The sequence below is a fragment of a genome, unplaced genomic scaffold, assembly GCF_019419815.1.
Source record: "Pyrus x bretschneideri cultivar Hongxiangsu unplaced genomic scaffold, Pyrus_bretschneideri_v1 Contig42, whole genome shotgun sequence".
NCBI classification, from domain to species: domain Eukaryota; kingdom Viridiplantae; phylum Streptophyta; class Magnoliopsida; order Rosales; family Rosaceae; genus Pyrus; species Pyrus x bretschneideri.
In genome coordinates, this window is record NW_025999746.1 from 2412069 (window position 1) to 2420140 (window position 8072).

At 38.3% G+C, this 8072-nt stretch overlaps 1 long non-coding RNA gene across 2 annotated transcripts; it reads right to left on the reverse strand.

Moving 5' to 3' along the window:
* Positions 1–6171: 6171 nt before the first annotated feature.
* LOC125469329 lies at positions 6172–7846 on the reverse strand. 2 transcript variants are annotated; one of them, XR_007251670.1, is made up of 2 exons: positions 7126–7846; positions 6172–6552 (listed from the first exon to the last, which is right to left on the reverse strand). It is a non-coding gene; the product is annotated as an uncharacterized LOC125469329 (long non-coding RNA). The 2 variants fall into 2 exon arrangements; XR_007251669.1 differs by having other exon boundaries at positions 6172–6567.
* Between the last annotated feature and the right edge of the window lie 226 nt (positions 7847–8072).

An 8072-nucleotide genomic window follows, 5' to 3' on the forward strand; every position in this document is an offset into this window, starting at 1 on the left:
AAGCCTCTGCCCTACAGGCAACCACCGTTGGCTAAAAAAGAAGGTGACAGATGGAGACAACCAGATCTATAAATGAAGGCTTTCTCGAGCGTTGATCGTAGCCCGAAGTGGAGGACTACTTACACCCACACAATAATATAGCTAAGATGGATGGTCGTCTAGAATGCTCAACCACAAGCTCACCCGTTGTTCAAGATAACATACCAGAAGCCTTATCCTGAGTATATTGATGAGCAAAACTTTTTCTCGCTCAACTTCAAGATGCCCGTATTCCTAAGCAAATAATGTTGGCATTGTTTGTGGTGGATATCAGCTCTACCTATGGGGCATTGCTAGGGAGAGATTAGATTCACCAAAGTCTATTTGTACGATCCACTTTACATTAACAAGTTACTGTCTACCATGAGGTCGTGATTGAGGAACCAGGATTTTGGGAGATAGTGGAGGCTGGATCACAGCCATTTTTCCCCACAACGAATATTGTAGAAGCAAAATTTTACAATCCCAGTGTTGGGATCTTGCAATGTTTGGGAGCTGATAAGAACGAATGCCTTACCAAGGTGACAGCCCAAAAACTCTTGGAAAAAAGATTGTCTCTCACCAAGGAGAAATGGGATAGGCCTTACATTGTCCCAGCCCACCAATGCCAATGATGTCAGAGGGTCCAAAGTCAGTTGAATTTTTATGTACCAAGCCTAATAAATCAGCACCAGAAGTACAAGACCCCTTGGAAACCATTAACTTGGGGACCGAGGAGGATCTAAGGCCAATACAAATCAATGGCTTGTTGGAAGATGTAGATCAGGCAAAAATAGTGGATCTTTTGCATGAATTTAAAGATTGTTTTGCATGACGTTACACAGAAATGCCTGGATTGGACCCTAGCTTAACAGAACACAAAATGCCTATCAAAGAAGGGTCAAACCTATAAAGCAAGCTCCAAGAAGAATGTTGAAAGAGATAGAAGAAAAGGTCAAGGAAGAGATTAAGAGGCTGGTCAAGGCAAAATTTATTAGGCCTGCAAAGTATGTCTAGTGGTTGGCCAACATTATATCTATATTAAAAGTTGTAACTAATGCCATTCAATGTTGTGTCAACTATAGAAACATTAATGAAGCCACGCCTAAAGATGGAAACTCTATGCCCATGAATGACCTGTCTATAGATCCAGTTGCAAAACATAAAGTTCTATCTTTTATGGATGGGAATGCTGAATATAATCAGATAAAAAAAGCTAAAGAAGATATACATAAGACATCATTTAGGTGCCCAAGACACGTAGGAGCATATGAGTATGTGGTCATGCCATTTGGGCAGAAAAACGTTGGTGCTACCTATCAAAGGGCAATGAATGTTATCTTTCATGATTTAATCGAGCATGGTATGGAGGTATGTATTGATGATATTGTGGTGAAGTCTAAAACTGACGAGCAACACTTAAAAGATCTCAAACAAGCCTTATTAAGAATGAGCACCCACAAATTGAAGATGAATCCTAAGAAATGTGCATTTGCGATTAGATCGGGCAACTTTTTGGGATTCCTGGTTCATAAAAAAAGAGTGGAGATAGAAAGAACAAAGCTCGGGTTATAATGGACTCACATTCCCCTAATAGCAAAGTACAATTACAAAGGCTATTAGGAAAAATCAACTTTTTAAGAAGATTTATTGCTAATTTGGCAAGCAAGATTCAACCATTGACTCCTTTATTAAAGTTGAAAAATCAAGATAAGTTCGAATGAGGCCCACAACACCAAGAAGCTTTTGACAGAGTAAAGGCTTGTCTAGCCTCTCCACTAGTGCTCATGCCCCTTCAGAGAGGGAAACCTTTGAAGCTCTATATCTCTGCATCGGAAAAGTCAATAGAAAGCTTATTGGCTCAAAACAATGAAGTGGGAAGGAGCAAGTAATAAACTATCTTAGTAGGATCCTTATTAAGGTAGAAACAAAATATACTCTAATTAAGAAACTATGTTTGGCTTTGTACTTCACTACCTGCAAGTTGAGGCATTACTTGTTACCTTGCCACATCTATATCATTGCCAAGACTGATGTGATCAAATACATGATGTCTAAGCCAATGCTAACTGGAAGAATTAGGAAATGGATTCTAGCACTATCAGAGTTCAGTTTTTAGTATGTGCCTCAAAAGGCAATAAAGGGACAAGCAATTGTAGACTTTTTGTCCGAGCACCAAGAGTCACAGGAAGAACATGTCAACATCCCAGGAATTTTAGAAGTAGTCAGCTTATGGATCCCACCTAGTAAAGATCACTCAAGCAAAGAAAAATGGATCCAACAAGAAGTAAGGAGGATAACTAGTCTATGGATCACTCATTGGAAGTTGTATTTTGATGGGTCTTGCACCCAATATGCTGCTGGAGCTGGGATTGTTATCATCGATCCAAAGGGGATTTAACTTTTCTATTCATTCTTTCTAGATTTCCAAGATACTACCAATAACAGGGCAGGGTACGAAGCATTGATCATTGGCCTTGAAATCCTAATAGAGTTAGGGGCAACTGAGGTAGAAATATATGGTGATTCTGAGTTGGTGATTAATCAGTTGAATGAAGACTACAAGTGCAGACACATCATAATGGCATGTTATTATTTGGCAGCTACTCAGTTGTTGAGTTATTGGGGGCATTGAAGTGCCAATCAATCATGTTCCTAGATAAGCAAATTTAATTGCCAATGAGATGGCACAGTTGGCTTATGGAGCACAGATTCAAGAAAGAAAGTTTAAGGTGAGTATAGAGGAACATAGAAGAAATCTCCCTTCCATATTTGAGAGGGGGTTCAATCTAAATGTAATGACCAAGGAACCTAAGATAGAAGACTAGAGAACACTCTTCATTAAGTACTTAAAAGACCTTTTTTCTCTTACAAGTAAGAAGATTAGGCAGCAAGCAACTAAGTTTGTGATGTGGGACAAGGCCTTACTAAGAAAGACTCCATATAGGGTTTTATTGAAATGCTTAGGCCTAGAAGAGTCAATGAGGGTGATGGCTAAGGTGCATGAAGGTATTTGTGGAGCACACCAAGCTGGAACTAAGATGAGGTGGTTGCGGAAGAGATATGGCTACTTCGGGCCTGATATGAAAAAAGATCGTAAAGCTTATGCTAGAAGATTTAACGAATGTTAGAGACATGGACCTCTTCAACATATACCTTCAGTACCCTTGAATCCAGTAGTAAAACCTTGGCCCTTCAGAGGTTGGGCAATGGACTTCATTGTGCAAATTTATCCAGCCTCTAGTAAGGGGCATACCTTTATAATTATGGCAACTGACTACTTTACTAAGTGGGTAGAAGCTTCAGCGGTGAAGACTATTAATTCAACTGTTGTGAGGAAGTTCATTGAGACCAAGATTTTACACAGATATGGGGTGCCCTAGACAATTGTCACAGACATATGGCCATCGTTTATCTTGAAAAAAGTGGAGGAATTTGCAAACAAGTTCAAGATAAAGATGATCCAGTCTAGCCCTCATTACCCTCAATCAAATGGTCAAGTAGAAGCTAGCAATAAGATCTTGGTGAATATTATTAAGAGAATGGTGATAGACAGCCCAAAAAGATGGCATGAGAAGTTGGGAGATACTCTTTGGGCTTATAGACACTTAAAGAGAGTAGGAACTGGAACCACCCCTTATGCATTAACCATCGGGTAAGATGTTGTACTCCTTATGGAGATTAATGTAAGTTCTATGATACTTCAAAACTAGTTTTGACTACATAATGAAGAATATATCCATGCCATATGTCAAGGGACTGAAGATTTGGATGTAGCTCAAATTGAAGCCTTGAACAAGATCCAAGAAGGAAAGAGAATTATTGCCCGAGTATACAACAAGAAAGTAAAATTAAAAACCTTCAAGGAAGGAGAGTTGGTATAAAAGGCAGTTCTACCCTTATGAGCTCAAGTTAGAGGTTTTGGGAAATGGAGTCCCACTTGGGAAGACCCTTTTACAATCACTAGAGTATTAGGCCGATAAGGTTATTACTTGGTAGATTTAGAAGGAACCTTGCTAAAACATCCAGTAAATGCCAAATTTTTAAATAAATATCGACCAACTCTTTGGGATGTTAGAGACTGTTACATTGATAAAGTTTAAGTATTCAAAGAAGTGGGGAAAATCCTTGTTATGCTCAAGATCAGTTAATAATTGCAAATATTGTAAATAAACAAGTATTGGAGCAAACAAAGAAGTGTTCATTTCATAATGGGAGAATTATAGAAATCCTATTCTATCAAGTTTACATCCTTAGCAAGAGCAGTTATCCTAGAATGATAAGTTTGCATAATGGTGAAAATTTGACCAGGCTTTTCCAAAGCTATGCTGCTATTAGCAAGTTGGGTTTTAGCATCCTCCACTTCGAGATTGACCCTCTTCACTTCTTCAATCTTCTGATATAATTTGTTCCAGAGAGTGCAGAAAGTTGCTCCTCTAACTTTTGGATCTCTGTAACAACTACCATGATGCATTCCTCCATGGCTGAGCCCTTCTTCACTAGCTGCTGCAAGGAGCTGGAAGTTCTGCTGAGCCTTGTACAATTTAGTGAGTGCTTTCTTAGCTTCTTGGAGTGCCTTGAGGCTAAAGGAAGCAGTGAAGTCCCTCTGCAATTCACATTTGCTTATGCCGGATGGGAAGGCACTGCACATGATACAAGGGTTTTTCTATTCGTGCTACAGAATCCAAATTTAAACTTTTCTAAGCCTCCAAATGGTAATCTTCATACTTATTATAACATTTTACATACTTGCTTCGAATAACTATTACAATACAAAACAAAATTTTCAATTTTTAGGAAAATATTACTTGGTAGATGTACCCACAAATGAGAGGTTATTTGGGACCATATAAAGGTGAAAGATATCATCTCCCGGATTTTCGTAGGGATCCTAAACCAACGGGTCATAAAGAGGTATTCAACCACATGCATTCTTCTTTTATAAGCATCATTGAACGAACTTTTGGGGTATCGAAGAAAAGATGGGCAATTTTAAGGGATATGCCTAATTACCCGTTCAATAAGCAAGTGAAGATTGTCATTGTTACAATGGCTCTTCATAACTACATACGAAGATATTCTGAACGTGATCGTCATTTTGATGACCCCAGAGACTTTTGTGAAGAGAGCGATAGTAGTGATGATGATGATGAAGAATACCAAAATTATCAAGTTTAAGGATCACATGAGATATAAGCATTAAGAAATAGAATAGCGGCAAGTTTGATGAATGCATCTAATTACACTACTTTCAAGTACATTAACAATATTGTACTAATGAATCCTAGCTATTTAGTCTAAAATATTTCAATTGAAGTAGTTTGTCATACTAATTAATATTTAAGATAAAGTTTATAAATATTGTTCTTTTAAAAATAAGGAAACATTAACGAAAAACTCATGGTACTGTTCACTTTAACGAAAAACCATATTTTTACACTAAAAAATCAATCCTGATACGGTTCACTTTACCCTTTATTTTTTCCTTATCGTTAAAACTCAAAGTTTTCAAGCCATTTTCATTAGTTTTTCTTAAAAATAAAGTATATTTAGTAATTCACCTTAATTTGTTAAGAAAAATAAATTTATGGCACATCCAATATTATACCCTTTTTGGTCATTTCACACACTTACAGCTGTTTTACATAAAAGTTTACCAAACACTATAATACTATATTTTTTTTTTTTTTCAAAAGCACTTTCACAACAATGTTCCTCAAACACTCTACTGCTTATTTCACAACTGCTTATTCTTAGGGGTGGGCACGGGCTGGGCTAAGCCCAATTTTGGAGGACCCGGACCTTACCCGTTTTAAAGAGTAACGGGGCGGAATGGGCCAGGTAGAGGGATTTTGAGTTTTGGAACCGGACTTAACCCTGCCCGTTTGAAACGGGCCGATCCAGGACGGGTCCAAGGGTCCAACCTTTTTTTTTTTGGTTGTAATTTATAAGCTGTATTGCACAACAGCAACACAGACATGAATTCTTATATATTCTTCAGCCCCAGAACATCTACTCCTTGAAAAGGTTGCCTTCCAAAGGCCAATGATCAATAAGATGCTTCGTGAAGGTTTACAGCCGATGCAGGTTTTGGGACATTTGGTGGAAGTAGCTTCTCTTTGAGGTCCTCCATTACGTATGAGCTCTCATTGATGCAACATTAAAAACAAACGACTTTAATTTTGATACAACACTTGTCTACATCTATATGCATACAATTTCGGGGTCAACGATTGCATAACTTCTTGATTAAAATAAAGGGAAATACATTCCTCACAGCCATTTTTGGTCCAGCAATAAACAGGGGTGTATGAATCATGAAAATCTAAAACTAGTTAAAGTAAAAAATCCAGTTAAAGCCATTCACAGAAGAATGCAATCAGACATTTCCCCCCTTTTCGGCCAATTTTGGCAAGCAACAAAACTTGAAAATAAGGAGAGGGGGAGCAGGAGATTTAACTGAATGTGTATGTTCAGAAAATTGCATTACAAATACTGGAGTTTCATATCAGCCTGAATTATAAACTGCCAAACCTGCACAAGGGAGTGCTGCAAATAAATGGTAGGAATATTTGGTCACAAACTCCTTTTTCACAAATCTTATTATCAGTAGAGAGTAAATCAACAAATCTTCGAAAACACATGAACAATTTCAAGAAAGAATAGAATTGCTGGCGCTGGCTAGATTAGCAGTTTATGGCATTGGACAAGCTTTGGCCATATTACAAGAGACATAGCAGTTGACGAAGAATTCAGTCATCTAATTTGAACCCCACATGATTAATCGCTTAACAAATAATAATTAACAGTATGAAGGTCCACTTTTGAGAGCATATAGAGTTTGTACTAAGAAACTCCATTAAGCACTCTATTATAAGAACATGAACTGATGGTTCAAAAGTATTAGGTTTGAATTTCATATCAAAAACCAATCAAATTCCCAACTTACTTCCACTTCCAGTAAGCAAACAATTCATATATACATATAATATAACAAAAAATTGATTGATAACACCTGAGTTTCATATAAAAAAACCATCAACAAATCAATTGAGACTGCTCAGACAAAGTAAGGAGAAGAGAAATTACAACAAAAGGCAACGATACCTGCAGATTAATGAAAACCCAGATGCCTGGGTTTCCTGAACTTCTTACAGGAAGCAACGTCGTCAAAGTACAAGACGCCGACGTGGATCTTCCCGAATCCAACCCGGAACTTGTACCACTGGGCGCTCCCGAAACGGACCCTGCCCACACCAATACATTGGAGTTGATGCAATTGGTTTCTGTTCCCAACCAGAGTCGTCCTAGCCTTATCAATCAAATCCTTCAAAACTCAAAACCCAAAACCCAAAAATCAAAATTAAAAATTGAAGTTTCCCAATTTTATCAAAAAAATAAAAAATTTGTCTCTTTGGCTGAAAGAAGTTCGCAACATTGATCTTCCAAAGTCGACAATTCTTCTTAAATCTTCTTTATCCTCGAAACCAGCTTCCTTGGGTTCGCATTATCTGGGTAGATTTGTTGGAACTCCCTCTCGAGCCGGTGCTGGACCACCGTTGGATGAGGGTTTTGGGGGACGACTGACGGAGAGTGACGGAAAGGAGGAGATGATTGACGGGGATTAACAGAGGGGAGGGGACGACGCACGCTTGATGGCGAGAGAGAATGAGTTCGAGGTCCAGTCTCCATTGACAGAATTGAGGACTTGAGACAAGAGAGAGAACCAAGCGTAAAACTTACGGTTCAGATTGAATGGTAGCTTAATCTTCAATCTCATCCGTCCATTGCAATTACAAACGAACCGGTCCAGGTACCCGTTTTTCTATATTTCTGGAGCCGACCTGCCCCTAAATTTTCAAAGGCCCGACCCGGCCTGCCCCGTTTCTATTTTTAAAAATGAGGAACGGGCCCTTACCAGTCTCGAACCTTGATTACCCACCCTAATTTGCGGTTCTTATACCCGTTTGCCCATCCCTACTTATTTTCACAACACAACAGAAGTAGTTTTTTTTTTTTTTTTCAAAGCATAGCAATACAAATCCAGCCTTTCA